This window comes from Mesocricetus auratus, unplaced genomic scaffold (assembly GCF_017639785.1).
Source record: "Mesocricetus auratus isolate SY011 unplaced genomic scaffold, BCM_Maur_2.0 Super-Scaffold_100676, whole genome shotgun sequence".
NCBI classification, from domain to species: domain Eukaryota; kingdom Metazoa; phylum Chordata; class Mammalia; order Rodentia; family Cricetidae; genus Mesocricetus; species Mesocricetus auratus.
Window position 1 is genome coordinate 49,427,354 of NW_024429266.1, and position 19,485 is coordinate 49,446,838.

The following is a 19,485-nucleotide window of genomic DNA, read 5'->3' on the forward strand; positions in this document are numbered from 1 at the left end:
CTGTATGAGACAAAGCTGCGTAGCCCATATCACATTGTCAACATGTGGGAATGACGACCTAATATGACAACCATTAAGTTTTCTTCATAAATTGTACTTTCAGGAAAGGAAATGAACTATTGTTAATCTAAAAGCAACCATCCCCATAGCAAGTGTTTAACATCAGTATTAGAAATTGAGAATCTAGAAAATCTCTAAGGAATATATACAGTCTAGTCAGAAAATAGGAATTTGGGCTAATGGAAAGGAAGGAAGGTTAAAGTTGTTAGTGAGATTTAAAACTGTAAAAGAAAAATAAACACCGTATAATATAGGTAGAGGAAGGAATGAGTGACTTCAGAAATGAGGAAGCAACTGTTCTGCTACAAATGTTAGCAAGATGATTTCTGGTTTGCAATGTTGAGCATATAAAGGAAGCATTCGCTGGTTTTCATTTTTAATTTTGTTTAAATGTTGCTTTTATTTTTTTGTTACATTTCTTGTGGGAAACATTACAATAGTTATACCTCAGGATTTAGTATAACAAATATGAAGTATCTGCTAATAACCTCTGCATCTCTCTTCACTCCCTTTAGCCCCTGTCTCCCTCCCTCTCTTCCTCTTTCAGATTACCAGTCTGTTGGAATAGTAGTTGGGGAAAACTTTAAAGACACATAACAGTGATATTTAATTTTCTTCTACAAGGGAGCAGGTTCTAACTCCAATTTGAATGATGAGATCTGTACTGAATATTTTCAAAAGAACAGAGTATTTAAATCACAAAATAATTTTTGAGTGTGCATGTATAATCTGTGAGAGAAAAGCAACAAAACTGTTAAAGGGAAAATGCAGTTGCTTTATACTCCCATCTTAGCAATGTAAAGGGACTGTGGTTTCTAACTAACACTTGCAACATATGATCTGTGAAAACTACATACACTTCATAGCATAACATAAGACAGGACTTTTAAAAATCCAAACTGTGGCAGAAAATTTGGAATCTTGATTACCATATGCACCACCACGTGCAGTTATTAATTTTCCCTGAGAAACACAGCCATATTTCTTCAAATAGAACAACTTGAAAATGGCAGTACACAGCTGACGTTTGGAAATATTTCCTCACATTTTCCTTCAATAGTCAAAAGTGAAGTATTGTGGCCTTTCTTTGCTCAACAGTCAGAATTTTTTAAGGATTGACTGTGAGGTAATTGTATGATGTGTGCTTTTCTCCCCACAAAGCTGTACTATTCTTTGTTACTCATTTCCTCAGGTAAAGGCTTTGCCATCTCCCATCCTCCCTTCAGGCTTAAATTACATTTGCCACCAGTTCCAGCACACAAACAAAGAGCATGTCTGCACTGTTTCAGTTGCTGAATTACCTACTAGAAAAAAATTCCATGTGAATTAAAATGTTCATTACTATCATTAGCATACAATGTGACACACTGATATTACTTCAAGATAGTCAATCACTATTTCCTACTAGTGTCAACATCTATTTCTGGCATGGCTGTTGGTGCAAGCCTCCCTCTTTATATTGCATTTTCTTGTTTATTTTACTTAAACCCTTACATATCTACCTGTACGTTTTCAGTAAAAGAAGTGATAAAAGTACTTATTGCACAAATAAGGCACAAAAGGTTAGCAAGAATGCTCAGTGAGTACTGAGCTCATTGTTCAACAAGGAAAACCTAAAGTAGAGAATATCCAGATATATAATTAACACAAAAAAACAGATATCAAGAAAACAATTTAAAAGTAGGGCCCAGATCTAAACAGAGAATTCTCAAATGGCTAGGAAACATCTTAAATATGCTTAGACATTAGAAAAACACCAATCAATACTATTTTATGATTTCATTTTGTATTAGTCAGAATAGCTAGGATCAATAAAACAAGGGATGGGTCATGCTGGAGAGGATATGGAGTCAGGAAACACTCATCAATAGCTGTTGGGACTGCAAAGCTTTCCAGTCACTATAGAAATTAGGGCGGCTGTTCCTTGGGAAGATGAAAATCGAACTACCTCAAGATCCAGCTATATCACCCTTGGGTATATACCCAAAGGACATTTCACATTACCACAGAGATATTTGTTCAACAATATTCATTCCTGCTCTGTTAATAGTGGCCAGAAATTGGAAACAACCTAGATGCCCCTTATCAGACAAATGGACAAAGAAAATGTGATACATTACACAGTGGAGTGTTTTGTATCCTTTAAAAAACACTTGAAATCATGATATTATCAGGTAAATGAATGGAACTAAGAAAATATTCCCTCAGTGGTTAATCCAGATCCAGAAAAATAAATATTTACTTGATATCTCATATATAATATTAGTATATACCTCATAATGTGATGTATTTACTCATGTATGTGAGGGAAAACAAAGTAAACAATGAAAACTTTTTAAAATGCAAAATCATTTTCTTTTTAAAGAATTTTGCCTATTTTGGGGCCTAGGGACATGACTCAGTAAGTAAAAGAACTGGGTATGTAAGCATGTTAGCCTAAGCCCAAGTTCAAGTACATACAAAAAAAAAAAAAAAGGAGCCAGCTTGTCCATGTGTGTCTGTGACCGCTGTATGGCACTTAGCAACTAGCCACTCTATTCCAAACAGTGTCCTTCCGGGTCAGTAATGGGCCCTGTCTGAAGGAATAAGACAGAGAGTGATAAAGCGGGATGGTTGATGATCTGTGCTACAAATTATTCAAACTCAGAGCTACTCTCCTGGATTAAGGCAGAGTCTTTCTAATGTGATTTGAGATCATGCATGTCACTTGAGTTCTGAAACCTGTTAACCTACTTAGACCCTGCTGCCCAATCCTGCTGGTCAACCACATGTAGCTATTCATAAATTAAAAGAAAATAAAAATAAAAGTTCTGGAAGTTCAACAACAGTTGTTATTGCTGACTATCCCACTGGAAAGGATGACTGGCTCCCACTGTCACCACTAGTCTCCTTGCTTAGGCTTCTACAACTGTACTTAGGTTATCATAAGTTCTAAATCAAAGAGGGTATATTTCAAAATCCTCAGCATTCCACTCACCAACAGTCAGAACTTTACAAGCTTCCTAACAATGCCCCATTCCTGTGTGCCTTCTCTGTCATATGGCAGCTAAAAATGTTAATCTGTAACAACAGGAGGAAAGGCAGAACATATGGGGATGAATACAGGCTGGGGAGTCGCTGTGGAGGTTTATGAAAGTTGTGGCTCTATTTTCTTAGTCAAATAGATGGAAATGATTAGATAGAAGGTGGCAAAATAGAGGTTGAACATAATCTGTTGTTTTCTTGTGTTTTTTCCTTTAGCTTCACTAAAATGCATGCATGTTGGGCCAGGAATATAGCTCATTTTGTAAGGTGATTGTCTTAGAAGCATGAAGATGTAGTTTGAATCCCCCAGAACACATGGGGAGAAAAGACCTGGTGTAGTGAGCTACATATTTAAGCCCAGTACATGACAGAAAAGCTAAGAGGATCAGTGTAACTGTGGACCAGCGTACCTAGCCTATTTGGCAAACCTCAGGACATTGAGAGCCACCTTCTCATACACCAAAGAGTACAGCTCCCTGAGAAGGACATTCAAGGTTGACTTGTAGCCTCCATGAACAAATGAGTAAACATGCACTTATACAAGTGATCTGACACTTGGGAAAAAAAAGGTGAGGGGGGCTCTGTAGTAGGGGTGAAGAAGGTTAAGCAAAGGAGGTTAGATGTGGGTAAAATACCAATAACGGTGTCTGCAAAAGTCACAGGGTATCATAATAAATGCTAGCTATTTAGATAAAAATGCCCTATAACATATGCAATTCTACCTAAAAACTTTACTCAACTAAACTGAGAGTGCTCCCTTCAAGAACCAAAGAGCATCTCACAAAAACACCAGTATCAGACACAAAAACCCTCTATTGAGTTGTTAACCAGGGTGTCCAAGAGACTCCCCAAACACACAGCCTCTTGTTGTTTTTGGTTATGTCCACAGAGTAGAACATAAGTCTCTATTATGAAAGACACCATGGTTTTCAGAAACAGACCAGAAATACCTGGGGTAGAACTAAACTAAATGAAAGGCAGGAGGCAAATCAGCAGTCCTACCCAGTTATGATGCTTATGATCTACATCATGAATTGCATAGCAAGATAAACCTAAGGGTTAAGAAGTGTTAGACATACATCGGTGGTAACTAACTGCTCCTTAATATGTCTTACAACCAACTCAACAAGAAGGAAACCAAGTACAGAAAACTTAGCTATATACTCAGTGCTAATGAAGTCACGGTTATTAGACAAGGATCCGCTACCACTAATTTATTAAACCAGCATAGTGTCTAACAGCAATCTATAATCAGCTGTCCTTATAGCCACAGAAACATATAGTCTTCACTCCTCATCAAGGAAATTTCTCTGTGCAACAGAGATCACCAATATGGAAAGCCACCAGAACCAATCAAACGCAATACTGTGGAGCCTAGTCCAAATGAATACATCTAAAAAACACTTTCGCACCTAAGACTTAGAGAATATTATAGAAGAGGGGCCAAAAATATTGTAAGGGCCAGAGGATCAGGGACTTTGCTGTGAGATTGTGTCTCCCAGTAATATCAGAAGCCACCCTCATAAAATTTCACCAACATGACCATCCAAATATTAACTAAACAAGAACAAAACCAGTGGACACGCCAAAGAGGATGGGGAAACCCTATAAGGTCTCAATCCTACACAAAGAACTATAGGCAACTGAGAAAATCTGGAAGTGGAAAAGATGGTTTATCTAGTATCATAATGGTTTTTCTAGTACAAAAACTCAGCCCTGAAAACATATATATATATATGTAATTATATTACAATCTCAAAAAAACCACAGTAAATCTCTAAAATATTAAAAATAAAAATTACAATTTAACACATTTTTTTTCTAAAACTATCATATAAAATTCATGGGCCATAGAGGCTTATAATGCATCAATACATCCAGGAAGAAACCTTTTCTCCCTCAGTGGGTGTTTCATATGCAGTAAGCACAAGTCTACAAAAGAGGTCAGAAGAGAAAATATTCTGATGAGAATCAACCTCGCCTTACTGATTTCAGCAAAGAACATATTTGCTGTAAGATAAGAAGCAATAATTTTCCAGAAGAGAGAGAATGCTCTAAAGTAGGACTCTACTTGAAATCAGAAATAAAATCAAATGTCCACAGATCTGGACACAGAAAAATGAAAATGTGAGCTTCAGAAAATGCTTCCCTTTGAGAGTCTGTAAGGGGCTGTCCTTTAATATATCTTGAACATAATGTTAAGGCTGGATAAGGATCAAATTCAAGTACTGTGCTGCCTTCCCACAAATGTGTTTCACATGATACTATGAAAGGCACATTACAGCTGAAAGGAAAAGATGGCCAGCACCAGCAAGTAGATAACTGAGGTTTAAAAAGGTTTTTTAACCTCTGCATAAAGTGCCGGCCCACAGTGAGTACCCAAGCAACTGTAGTGCACTTTCAACCTCAACAGCAAGAGTGACTAATGAGGATGCTACAGCAAGCAAGGATTTTGCATGTCACATGATAGCTGTGAACCAGTACCTACTATGCGTTTTCAATCTGTTCCTTTTCCAAAAACTATCATTTTATTCAAGTTATAGCTTTTTGTTGTTTACACGTGTGGGTCAATCATAATAGGTAATCGGGAAATATATTAATATTTAAGTGCCATATTGTTGGGAACTATATTTCATTAGCCAGGTATCCTAGAACAGTGCTGGGTGTAACGTTCATCGGGTATGTGAAGTATTTGTTATGCATGGGTAATAGACAAGAATCTAAGACACTTGATTCTTGGATGATCAAATATTTGGACTACAGCTGAAAAGTCCAAAAAGTAGGATATGTTTTTCTGTATCATCTATCTCTGGCATTTGTTACAGTGATGGAAAGCTCACCAATACAGAAGGAACAGGCATGAGACTATGAAGAATGGTTATCTCAAATACTGTGCAATAGTTTAGGAAGAATATAACTTAAGATGGTAGTAATACATCATTTGTGTTTCTTTTCAGTATTTTATTCTTAATTTAAAAAGTTTAAGAATTGTAGTAAAATGTGGCTTATTTATATGATTATTTAAATTCTAAAATTACTACTCCATAAACATGGGCTATCTTTCTATAATAAACTAGTGTTTTATTCAATTTCTTTAATGTATTAAAGTTTGTATTATATAAGGCTTTATATTTTTTATTTGGAGTTAGTTCAAGATATTTTCGTTTTGTTTTGTTTTTTTTGAGACAGGTTTGTGTGTGTGTGTGTGTGTGTGTGTAGCTTTGGAGCCTGTCCTGGTATTTGCTCTGTAGATCAGGCTGACCTCGAACTCACAGAGAACTGTTCATGAGGGATATTTGATATACTATGGAGATATATTATTTATGATAATAAAGCTTTCCTGAACACTCAGGAGACAGATAGACCTGTGAGTTCAAGGTCACCCTGGGTTACATGAGAGTGAAGCAGTCTAAAAGAGAAACAAAGCTCACACCTTTAGTCCCAGCACTAGGGAGGTGGAGACAGAAGTGATACCGCTGGGTTAAGAGGGAAATATAAGGCAGGAGGCGACAGGAATGCATTGCAGTCTCAATGAGTTTGAGCATTAGTGCAGTCGGGAACAGTCTGAGGTTCATGGATCCCTCCTTCAGTCTGAGGATTGACAGCGGTGAGAACTCTATAGTGGGTGGCTATTTTGCTTCTCTGATCTTCAGCTTGAACCCCAATATCTACCTCTAGGTTTTTATTATTCATGCAGCAGTATATGCATTCTTGTGTTGTATCACTAGTTTTGTTAAGTGAGTAATAGTGGCTTCATAAGAAGAAATAGGAAATATTCCTTCTATTTCTATTTTGTGGAATAATTTCAGGAGTAATACAGTGAATCAGTAGAATTAATACTATATAAAGGGCTATCCTACCAAAAGAAATCTATAGTGTGATGATGTTTTGCTTTATTCTATGACTGTCAGACAAGATTTATTTGTACAAGCAAAATATCATCACACTATAGACTTAATGCAACATCATCAATATTCTAACATTCTTTATAGAAGAAATTGAAAATAATTTCATATATAAACATAAAAATATAGTTATAGCAACACTGAAAAATAAAAGAACTTTTGAAAGTACCACCATTCTGGATTTCAAGCTATACTATAGAGCTATAAAATAAAAACAGCACATTATATGCAGACACATTGATTAACGGAATTGAATTGAAGACCCAGATATAAGTCCATATATCTACAAATATTTTACAAAGAAGCCAAATGTACACAATGGAGAAGAGGCAGCATCTCCAACAAATGATGGCAGTCAGTCTGGATGGCTGTATTTACAAGAATGAAAACAGAACCACGCCTACCATCCTACACACAACTCAACTCCAAATGCATCTAAGAACTCAGCATAAAATGGGATACCTTGAATGTGACTAAAGTGAAGGCTTCAATTCATTTGTATAAGAAAGGACTGACTGAAAAGGTACTGATAACATAGGTGATCTACAATTAATAAATTCAGCATCATGAAGCGTTTGCACAGCAAAGAACACCACAATTCAAACTGGCAATCTATGGAATGGGAAAAAATCTTTGTCAGCTATAAATCTGATAGAGGGCTAAATCTAGAAAAAAATAAATAATGAAAAACAGTGGACATCATGAAAACAAATTAACCAATTAAAATGTTGAACAGAACTAAAAGTTCTAAAAAAATGAAATAAATGACTGAAAACCACTTACGTATACATCCAATGTCTTTAGCTATCAGGGTTGTACAAATTAAAGCTACTTGGAGGTTTAATATGACCACAATCAGAATGATTAAGATCAATAAACAAATGCCAGGACATGCTTGTGAGTATATGGAGTAAAGTTAAGCATTATGCATTGCTGGCTGGATGGCAATGTGCAAACATGTATGGAGGCTCCTCAAAAATCTGAAAAGTGATATGCCAAAAATCCAGCTAAACTACTCTTAAGCACCAAAATTACTCCATAACAGAGCTGGGCACTTGCTCATCTATGTTTACTACTGCTCTATCCATTAGATCCAGAGACTGGAAACATCCATTGATGGGTGAGTAATCTAATATGGCATATTTACAAATATGGAATACTGTTCAACTGTTAAGAAAAATGAAATTATCAAAGTTTCAATAAATGGTTAGAGTTAAAAACACACATTCTGAATTAGGTAAGTCGCATATCAAACAAAACAGAAAACAAACATTGCATGTTTTTCTTATATGTGGATGCTTACTTTTTAAATTTAGAAGTATGTGATTAAATACAAATAACTGCAAAGGGTACTACATAATTAGAAATAGCAAGATGAAAAAGGTATCTTCCCCATGCTGGTGAAACCCACAAAGACAACTTAACGGACAAGGGGGAGCTCTTGAAGCCCAGACTGTTGGCTAAGAGGCCAACAGGCGACTGATCAAGACTCCATGAATGTAGTGTCAGTGAGGAGGCCTCAGAAATCTCTGGGGCCTTGGGTAGTAGATCAGTGTTCACCATGGGGTATGAATGAACCTTGGGAGCCCATTCCACATGGAGGGATGCTCTCTCAGCTTGGACACATAGGGAAGGGCCTAGGTCCTGCCCTGGATGAAATGACAGACTCCGGAGATCCCCTCAGGGAGGGCCTCACCTTCCCAGGAGAATGGTGTGGGGATTGGATTGGGGGTTGTAGGGGATCTGGTGGAGGGTTAAGGGAGGAGGAGTGGGAAAAGGAGCTATGACTGACATGTGAAGCATGCATGTTTCTAATTTAAATAAAAACATATGTAGAGGAAAAAAGGGGTCTTCCAAGGGAGTGTAAATATAATAGTGTGATAGAAAGACAATAGGAAAACTTCAATAGAAGGATTAATTGAGGAGGGGAATGAAAGACCAGGGTAAAGTAAGGAATATAAGGAGGCACAGCTAACACTAAAGTACATTTGAAAAGTCAGATGGAAACCCACTCGAGGCCACTACTATAGCGTCTTAAGATTTATAGAGTCGTTTCTTCCTAACTTCATATTGGCTTCCTCTGTCAAGGTGTCTCTTTCCTTGCATTCCCTCTTTGTCCTTTCCCCAATTAGACCATCCCAATCACTCATTTTTCTCCTCTCCCTTACTTTTCTCCACTTCCTTTTCGTATCCCTCCTCCCTAATACTCCCACAGTCCCAATTTACTCAGGAGATCTTATCTATTTCTCCTTCTCAGGGGAGGAGATACATGGTAAGATCCAACTTGGCCTTCTGAATGTGGGTGAACTATGGGGGGGGGTTGGGCAGTTTGTGAGGCCACTAGCAGTAGAACCAGTATTTATCCCTCAGGTATGAACTGGTTTAATTTTTTGGAGCCGATTGCCTATGGAGGGATGCCAAGCTCACCCTAGATACAGGGGCAGATGGCATAGGTCTTACCTAAAGTGATGTGACAGATTTTGTTGATTCCCTATGGGAGATATCACCTTCCCTGAGGAGTGGATGGGAGGTTGGGATGGGGATAAGGTAAGGAAGCAGGAGGTCTAGAGGAAGAGGGAAATGGGAATGGTATGTAAAATAAGATTTTTTTAAAATTGCACATAAAATGTCACACACTAGTAATAGGAGACTTCAACATTCCACTCTCACCACTAGACAGGACATCCAGACAGAAACTTAACAAAGAAACAAAAGAACTAATAAAAGTTATGACCCAACTGGGTTCAACAGACATCTATACAGCCTTCCACCCAAACACAAAGGGATATAACTTCTCCTGGGCACAACAGGGAACCTTCTCTAAAATTGATCACATAATAGGAAACATAGAAAGACTCAACAGATACAAAAATATTGGAATAACCCCCTGCATTAACAGACCACCATGCATTAAAATTAGAATTCAACAATAACACAAATCGCAGAAGCCCTACAAACTCACGGAAATTGAATAAAGCACAACTGCACCATCCCTGGGTAAAGGAAGAAATAAAAAGAAAGACTTCATGGAATTCAATGAGAATGAAGACACAACATATCCAAACTTATGGGGCACTCTGAAAGCAGTACTGAGAGGAAAGTTCATAGCACTAAGTGCCCACATGAAGAAAACGGAGAACAGTCACACTAGAGAATTAATAGCACAGCAGAATGCTCTAGAACAAAAAGAAGCAAACTTACCCAGGAGGAGCAGACGCCAGGAAACAATCAAATTGAGGGCTGAAATCAATCAAGTAGAAACCAGGAAACATTGAGAAGAATCAATAAAACAAAGAGTTGGTTCTTTGAGAAAATCAACAAAATAGACAAACCTCTGTCCAAACTAACCAAAAGACAGAGAGAGAGCACGATAATTAACAAAATCAGAAATGAAAAGGGGACATAACAACGGGCACTGAGTAAATCCAGAAAATAATCAGGGCATACTTTGAAAATCTCTACTCCACAAAATTTGAAAATTTAAAGGAAATGTATAGTTTCCTGGATAGATATCACTTGCCAAAATTCAATAAAGAAAAGATAAACAATCTAAACAGACCTATAACCCTTAATGAAATAGAAGCAGTCATCAGAAGTCTCCCAACCAAAAAAGCAAAGGCCAGATGGCTTCAGTGCAGAATTCTACCAGAAATTCAAAGAAGAACTAATTCCAATATTCCTCACAGTACGCCATAAAATAGAAGTAGGAGAACCACTGCCAAACTCTTTTTTCGAGACTACAATTACCTTGGTACCCAAGCCACACAAAGACACAACTAAGAAAGAGAACTATAGACCAATTTCCCTCATGAACATCGATGCAAAAATACTCAATAATATACTAGCAAATCGGATTCAAGAACATATCCGAAAAATCATCCACCATGATCAAGTAGGCTTCATCCCAGGAATGCAGGGATGGTTCAGCATTAGAAAATCTATCAATGTAATCCACCATACAAACAAACTGTGAAAGAAAAACCACATGATCATCTCAATAGATGCTGAAAAAGCCTTTGACAAAATCCAGCACCCCTTCATGATAAAGGTCCTAGAGAGATCAGGGATAACAGGAACATACCTGAACATAATAAAAGCAATATAGAGTAAACCACCAGCTAACATCAAACAAAATGGAGATAAACGCAACCCAATTCCTCTAAAATCAGGACAAGGCTGTCCACTCTCTCCATATCTCTTCAATATTGTACTTGAAGTTCTAGCTACAGCGATAATACAACAAAAGGAGATCAAGGGGATACAAATAGGAAAAAAAAAGTCAAGCTTTCACTATTTGCAGATGATATGATAGTTTACATAAGTGACCCGAAAAACTCCGCAAGGGAATGCCTAGAGCTGATAAACCCTTCAGCAAAGTGGCAGGATTCAAGGTTAACTAAAAGAAATCAGTGTCCCTATTATATACAGATGATAAAGTGGCTGAGAAATAAATCTGAAAAACATCACACTTTACAATAGCCATAATCAGCATCAAATATCTGGGGATAATGTTAACCAAAGAAGTGAAAGACCTGTATATCAAGAACTTTGAGTCTTTAAAGAAAGAAATCAAAGAGGATACCAGAAAATGGAAAGATCTCCCATGCTCTTGGAATGGGAGGATAAACACAATGAAAATGGCATTCTTGCCAAAAGCAGTCTACAGATTCAATGCCAGGCATTGGTGGCACACGCCTTTAATCCCACACTCCGGAGGCAGAGGCAGGCGGATCTCTGTGAATTTGAGGCCGGGCTGGACCGATAGCCTCCAAAACAATACAGAGAAAACCTGTCTCGTAAAAACCAAAAAAAAAAAAAAATTCCGGCACAATTCTTCACAGACCTTGAAAGAACAATAAGCAAATTTATATGGAAATCAAAAGGGCCAGGATAGCCAAAACAACCCTATACAATAAAGGAACTTTAGGGGGCATTAGTATACCTGACTTCAAGCTCTATTGTATAGGTATAGTCCTGAAAACAGCTTGGTATTGGCACAAAAATAGACAGGTAGACTAATGGAGCCGAATTGAAAACCCTGATTTTAACCCACACACATATGAACACTTGATTTTTGACAAAGAAGCTAAAACTATACGATGGAAAAAAAGAAAGCATCTTCAACAAATGGTGCTGGCATAACTGGGTATTGGCATGCAGAAGACTGCAGATAGATCCATGGTTTTTGCCTTGTACAAAACTTAAGTCCAAATGGATCAAAGATCTCAACATAAATCCAACTACATTGAAACTCTTAGAAGAGAAAGTGGGAGATACTCTTCAACGAGTTGGTACAGGAGACCACTTCCTGAACATAACACCAGTGGCACAGAAACTGAGATCGACAATGACAAATGAACATCCTGAAACTAAGAAGCTTCTGTAAGGCAAAGGACACAGTCAACAAGACAAAAAGGCATTCCACAGAATGTGAAAAGATATTCACTAACCCCACATCTGACAGAGGTCTGATCTCCAAAATTTACAAAGAACTCAAGAAACAAGTCTCCAAAACACCAAAGGATCCAATTAAAAAGTGGGGTATAGAACTAAATAGAGAATTCTCAATAGAGGATTCTAAAATGGCTGAGCGACACTTGAGAAAGTGCTCAACATCCTTAGCTATCAGGGAAATGCAAATCAAAACAGTACTGAGATACCATGCTACTCCTGTCAGAATGGCTAAAATCAAAAACACTGAAGACTATTTATGCTGGAGAGGATGTGGAGAGGGGGGAACACTACTCCACTGCTGGTGGGAGTGCCAACTCATACACCCACTTTGGAAATCAGTATGGAGATTCCTCAGGAAAATGGGAATCAATCTACCACAGGATCCAGCAATTCCACTCCTAGGCATACATCCAAAAGATGCAAATTCATACAACAAGGACATCTGCTCCACTATGTTCATAGCGGCATTATTTGTAATAGCCAGAACCTGGAAGCAACCTAGATGTCCCTCAACCAAAGAGTGGATAGAAAAAATGTGGTACATTTACACATTGGAGTACTATTCAGCAGGAAAAACTAATGGAATCTTGAAATTCGCAGGTAAATGGATGACACTAGAAGAAACCCAGTCACAAAAAGACAAACATGGTATGTATTCATTCATATATGGATTTTAGACATGGATCAAAATAGTGCCAGTCTGCACTTCCACTGACATAGAGTCTGGGAAACATGAAAGAACCTAAGAAAAATATGGATGGTACCCAAGAGAAGAGGAATGAGGCAAGATCTTCTGAACAGATTGGGAACACGGCGAGGGGGGGCGGGGAGTGGGAGCTGGGAAGAAGAGAGGGGGAGAGGAGGAAGAGAGAGTAGGTCATGGGAGAACAGGAAGATTGATTGGGGTTAGAATTGGGGGAAGAGGGAGTCATAGGTTTGAAGAGAGATCTGACACCAGTGAGACCTCTATTGATCTAAAGGGATGACATCAACTGGCAAGCTAAGCAATAGTGGAGAGACCACCTTAAATGCTCATTCCTGATAATGAAGTTGATATCTATAGCCATCCTAGAACTCTTGGAAGCAGAGGCAAACACCCACAGTTAAACACTGAACTGAACCCAAGGAACCCAGTGACAGAGAGAGAGGAGTGATGAGCAAATTGGCAAAACATGGGCTGGCAAAACCAGCAGAGACAGCTGATCTGAACAAGGGGGGAGCTCTTGGTCCCCAGACTGACAGCTGGGATGCCAGCATGGGACTGCAGACCCCTGGGTGTGAGAGTCAATGAGGAGAGCTGGGAAACCTATGGGGCCCTGGGAAGTAGATCAGTGTTTATCCCTGGCATACAAAAGGACTTCGTGTGTCCATAACATAAAGAGGGATACTCCCTCAGCCTGGACTCTTATGGGAGTGCCTGGACCCTGCCCTGAGTGAAATGACAGACTCTAGATATTCCCTATGTGGAAGGAAGTGGGGATAGGGTGGGAGGCTGTGGGGGATGGTTGGGGATGCAGCAGGAGGGGAGGGAGAGGGAACTGCGATTGACATGTGAAGCAAGCTATTTAAAATTAAAGTAATAAAAAAGAAATATAAAAAAGATTTATATACTATAAGTTCCTAAGATATACATGAGAGCAATTTAAATGTAGTCACCATGTAATGGGGAAAGAGTGTCCCCATCAAGTAAAACTTCTTATGCAAAGGAACTTAAAGCTACAAGGTTTCCCCATATGGTTGCTAGGTAACAATTCTTTGGAAAGCAGGACAGAAACATTAACTTAACCAAGAAGTCCTGGGTTTTCATTACAGAAAATAAACATCTTTAAGGAAAGACATATTAGACAAAAACATAAACAGAGCCAAGACAAAAACAATGTTATTCATTTATCTCACAGAGTAAAAGCTTATTATATATAGTAGCTGAATGGACTGCATTGTAAAATTTCTCACACATATTTTGCTTATAAGATTTTGGTTCTAACTGTGAGTAAATTGAGAACTATGAAACCTACATATTTTTCTTATGAGAACAGATAACCTCCAGCAACTGTGTGATTTTTATTTTAATCCTATTACATCGATCAATAAAAATAACTGTGTCTGTTCACACATGATAGATTGTGCCAGTGGAAATACTATACTACATTCAACTGCTAAACGGCTAAAAACTAATTTAGTAGACCTTTAAGTCATTTAATCTCACAAATTCTAAATTTAAAATGTTGATTAAATACATTAAAATATTTGCAATTTTAGATTTCTGAAATTCTTTAAAACAATTTTGAAATTGAATCATTCACACTTTATTTTATGCATAATAATTTGTTTATTTTAAATCTGTAATTTGTATACATCATACTAATTGAAAATACAAATGAGTCAAATATCCTATATTCAACATAAAAAGTTTTACATATTAGCTATAACATTTAATGTTAATACTTTTACAAAATTCCTGTCCTCAAATATGTAACCTCTTGGGTTTCCAACTAAATGTTTTCCTTCTTATTCCATAGTAGAATGAATCAGTTCTTAAAGCTTCATATTAAAATTATCCAAAAGAGTATTTTGGCCTTTAGGTTTCTTTTTTTATTTATTTTTCAGTTTAAATTTAGATAAGAAACAAGGTTGCTTCACAAGTCAGTTCCAGGTCCCTCTCCCTTTCCCTCCCCTCCTCCTGTGCCCTCCCCCCAACCCCCCATTATCCCCTCATTTCCCCAGGGAGGGTGAGGCCCTCCATGGGGGTGTCCACAGTCTGTCATTTCATATAGGGCAGGGCCTAGACCCTTCCCCAAGAGTTCAGGGTGAGAGTGCACCTCACGTTGTTGGATGGGAGTCTAAAGTCCGTGTGTATACTCGGGATGGGTATTGATCTGCTGTCCAAGGCTCAATAGATTACCTAGGCCTCCTCACTGACACCCACATTCAGGGGGTCTTGATCAGTCCCATGCTGGATTCCCAGGCTGATGCCTGGGATTCAAGAGTTAACCTTTGTCAGGTCAGCAGTTTCTGAGGGTTAAACCAGCCCAGCCTTAATCCGTTTTGGTTATCAGTCCTCCCTCTCTGTTACTGGCTTTCTTGAGTTCAGCTCAGTACTTAACTGAGGGAGTTTGCCTCTTCTTCGATCAGCCACTGAATGAAGTTTCTGTTTCCCAGACTCTCTGGCCATGGGATTGGAGGCTGGCACTCCCAAGATCTATGTCTAAAATCCATATATGAGAGAGTACATGCCATGTTTCTCTTTTTGTGACTGGGTTACCTCACTTAGGATGGTTTCTTCTAGTGTCATCCATTTGCCTGCGAATCTCAGGATTCCGTGTTTTTTTTCTGCTGAATAGTACTCCATTGTGTAAATGTACCACATTTTCTCTATCCACTCTTCGGTTGAGGGGCATTTAGGTTGCTTCCAAGTTCTGGCTATTACAAATAATGCTGCTATGAACATAGTAGAACAGACATCTTTGTTGTATCAATGGGCATCTTTTGGATATATGCCTAAGAGTGGAGTTGCTGGGTCTTGTGGTAGGTTTATTCCCATTTTTCTGAGGAATCTCCATACTGATTTCCAAAGTTGCAGAACCAGTTGGCACTCCCACCAGCAATGGAGGAGTGTCCCCCTTTGACCACATCCTCTCCAGGATAAATTGTCTTTGGAGTTTTTGATTTTAGCCATTCTGACAGGAGTGAGATGGTATCTCAGAGTTGTTTTGATTTGCATTTCCTGGATGGCTAAGGATGTTGAGCACTTTCTCAAGTGCCTCTCAGCCATTTTAGACTCCTCTATTGAAAATTCTCTATTTAGTTCTGCAGCCCACTTTTTAATTGGGTCCTTTGATGTTTTGGAGACTTGCTTCTTGAGTTCTTTGTAAATTTTGGAGATCAACCCTCTGTCAGATGTGGGATTAGTGAATATTTTTTCCCATTCTGTGGGCTGCCTTTTTGTCTTGCTGACTGTGTCCTTTGCCTTACAGAAGCTTCTGAGTTTCAGGAGGACCCATTTATTAATTGTTGATCTCAGTGTCTGTTCTAGTGGTGTTATGTTCAGGAAGCTGACTCCTGTACCAATTCGTTCAAGGGTACCACCCACTTTCTCTTCTAAGAGGTTCAGTGTGGCTGGATTTATGTTGAGGTCTTTGATGCATTTGGACTTAAGTTTTGTGCATGTCGATCAACATGGATCAATCCGCATTCTTCTATATGCCAGCCTCCAGTTATGCCAGCACCATTTGTTGAAGATGCTTTCTTTATTCCATTGTATATTTTTAGCTTCTTTGTCAAAGATCAGATGTTCATATGTGTGTGGGTTAATATCCGGGTTTTTCAATTCGATTCCATTGGTCTACCTGTCTATTTTTGTGCCAATACCAAGCTGTTTTCAGGACTATAGCTCTATAGTAGAGCTTGAGTTCAGGGATGGTGATGCCTCCGGACGTTGCCTTGTTGATCAGGGTTGTTTTGGCTATCCTGGGTCTTTTGTGTTTCCATACAGAATTGATTATTGTTCTTTCAAGGTCTGTGAAGAATTGTGCTGGGATTTTAATGGGGATTGCATTGAATCTGTAGATTGCTTTTGGCAGGATTGCCATTTTTACTACATTGTTCCTACCTATCCAAGAGCATGGGAGATCTTTCTATTTTCCGAGGGCTTCTTTAATTTCTTTCAAAGTTCTTGCGATACAGGTCTTTCACTTGTTTGGTTAGCATTACCCCAAGGTATTTTATGTTGTTTGTGGCAATTGTAAAGGGTGATGTTTCTCTGATTTCTTTTTCAGCCCTTTTATCATCTGTATATAGTAGGGCTGCTGATTTTCTTGAGTTGATCTTGTAGCCTGCCACTTTGCTGAAGGTGTTAATCAGCTGTAAGAGTTCCCTGGTAGAGTTCTTTGGGTCATTTATGTAAACTATCATATCATCTGCAAATAGTGACAGTTTGACCTCTTCCTTCCCAGTTTGTATCCCCTTGATCCCCTTTTGTTGTTATATAGCTCTGGCTAGAACTTCAAGTAAAATGTTGAAAAGGTATGGAGAGAGTGGACATCCTCGTCTTGTTCCTGACTTTAGAGGAATTGCGCTGAGTTTCTGTCCATTTAGTTTGATGTTGGCTGTGGGTTGATGTATATAGGTCTTATTATGTTTAAGTATGTTCCTGTTATCCCAGATCTCTCCAAGACCTTTATCATGAGGGGGTGTTGGATTTTGTCCAAGGCTTTTTCAGCATCTAGTGAGATGATCATGTGATTTTTGTTTTTCAGCTTGTTTATATGGTGGATTACGTTGATGGATTTTTGTATGTTGAACCATCCCTGCATCCCTGGGATGAAACCTACTTGATGGTGGTGAATGATTGTTTTGATGTGTTCTTGGATCCGATTTGCCAGTATTTTATTGAGTATTTTTGCATCAATGTTCATGAGGGATATTAGTCTGAAGTTCTCCTTCTTAGTTGTGTCTTTGTGTGGTTTGTGGATCAAGGTTATTGAAGCCTCATAGAAAGAGTTTGGCAAAGACCCTTCTGCTTGTATTGTGTGGAATACTTTGAGAAGAATTGGTATAAGCTGTTCTTTGAATTTCTGGTAGAATTCTGCACTGAGGCCATATGTTAGATAATATATATATATGTACATAAATGCACATATTTTTAAATTTCACAAAAACTATGACACAGAACATAATACAAATATTCAGGTATGAAATCAAATATTTAAAAGGGAAATATAATTCAATGTATTTGAAGCTGACTAAAACTAATGCTTGAAACTCAGAGAATTCTATATAACGTTACATCTGACCAATCAAACACTCAAAGAGATAGCAAATATTAGCAGTTTTCCTCATCTGAAGCATATGACAGGTTAAATTTTCTATATGATGAACAATAGTACCATCTGTCATTAAATTGGAAAGATAGAAACATGACCATTATGTTTCTCAAACACCTGCCATGTACTAGATTGTTGTAGAGAAATATTATATGTGCTATTGAAATTAATTTTATTTTTTCAATAGCACAAAGGTATTTTGAGAGATCTCAAGGAGGAGGTTATAACTCGCAAATAAATATGCGGTAAATTTCGAAAAGTGAATATTACCAGTCTTGAAGAAGATATAATGGTCATTTATCAGGCCTGCTCTGATGAAATAAAGAAAAGCAGTATAAAGGAAATGATGCTTACACCACGATTATAAAAACATACAGGATAAAACAGTATAAAGGAGAAGAAAGCATACACAGGTACTTTTCTCTGTAGTCCAATAACATAGTGAAGATATATCCACCTGAGTATGAGAGCCAATTGGGAAATCTGAAGGTAAAGGAACAAGAAATACTTGAGAAACTTGTGCTAATGGGATCCCACAGAGAAGAACTTCTTTAATTATAATTAAAAACAAATATAGAAAATACAGAAAACATTAGTGTAACATACAATGTAACTTGGAAAACATAGTTAAGACATTTCCTTTTATAGTTTCCCATGTCACAAAGAATTAGAAAGTTTGTGAAAGGTGAAGTAGTAACTACAAGAACAGGAAGTGCCTGAATGAAGAAAAGCAATGCACAACATCCAGGGCCTTCTTGACATGCCTGAGTTGATGAATCTCACCAAGTGTGAGGGTCAGTAGCGGGGTGGGGTCTAGTGATACAGAATTTTGCTTGTGCTATATATAGAGAAAAAAGAAAATACTTGTAAGTTATCTGGACAAAGTGACAGACTGTAGGTGTTGGAGCAAAGTATCATGGAACGAGGAGACAGATTATCTGTCCTGATGATGTGTTCAAATTTATGCCTTTAGGGTCTTCGTGAGGAAAAACTGTGTTATTTCCTTTTGAAATTTCCAGCACCTGCCAACATATATGCTGATCAGTAGAAGACTGATGCAAACCCCAGCTAATGTTGTTGAGATTTCATCTGTGCTTCTGATATAATGCAAACTGGTATAGATGCTTTCTCAACAGGTAATCTACTGAAATGCAGATAGAATCATGGAAATATCCAGTTGCCATTAAAGCTCTGAAGATGTGATCCCAGCATTTATCATA

The 19,485-nt window shown here is 38.0% G+C and overlaps 1 protein-coding gene across 5 annotated transcripts in view; it reads right to left on the reverse strand.

Moving 5' to 3' along the window:
• The window catches only part of Kcnt2 (potassium sodium-activated channel subfamily T member 2), a 350,682-nt gene that overhangs the window by 99,133 nt on the left and 232,064 nt on the right, over positions 1-19,485 (reverse strand). The gene's annotated exons all lie outside the window — the stretch shown is intronic.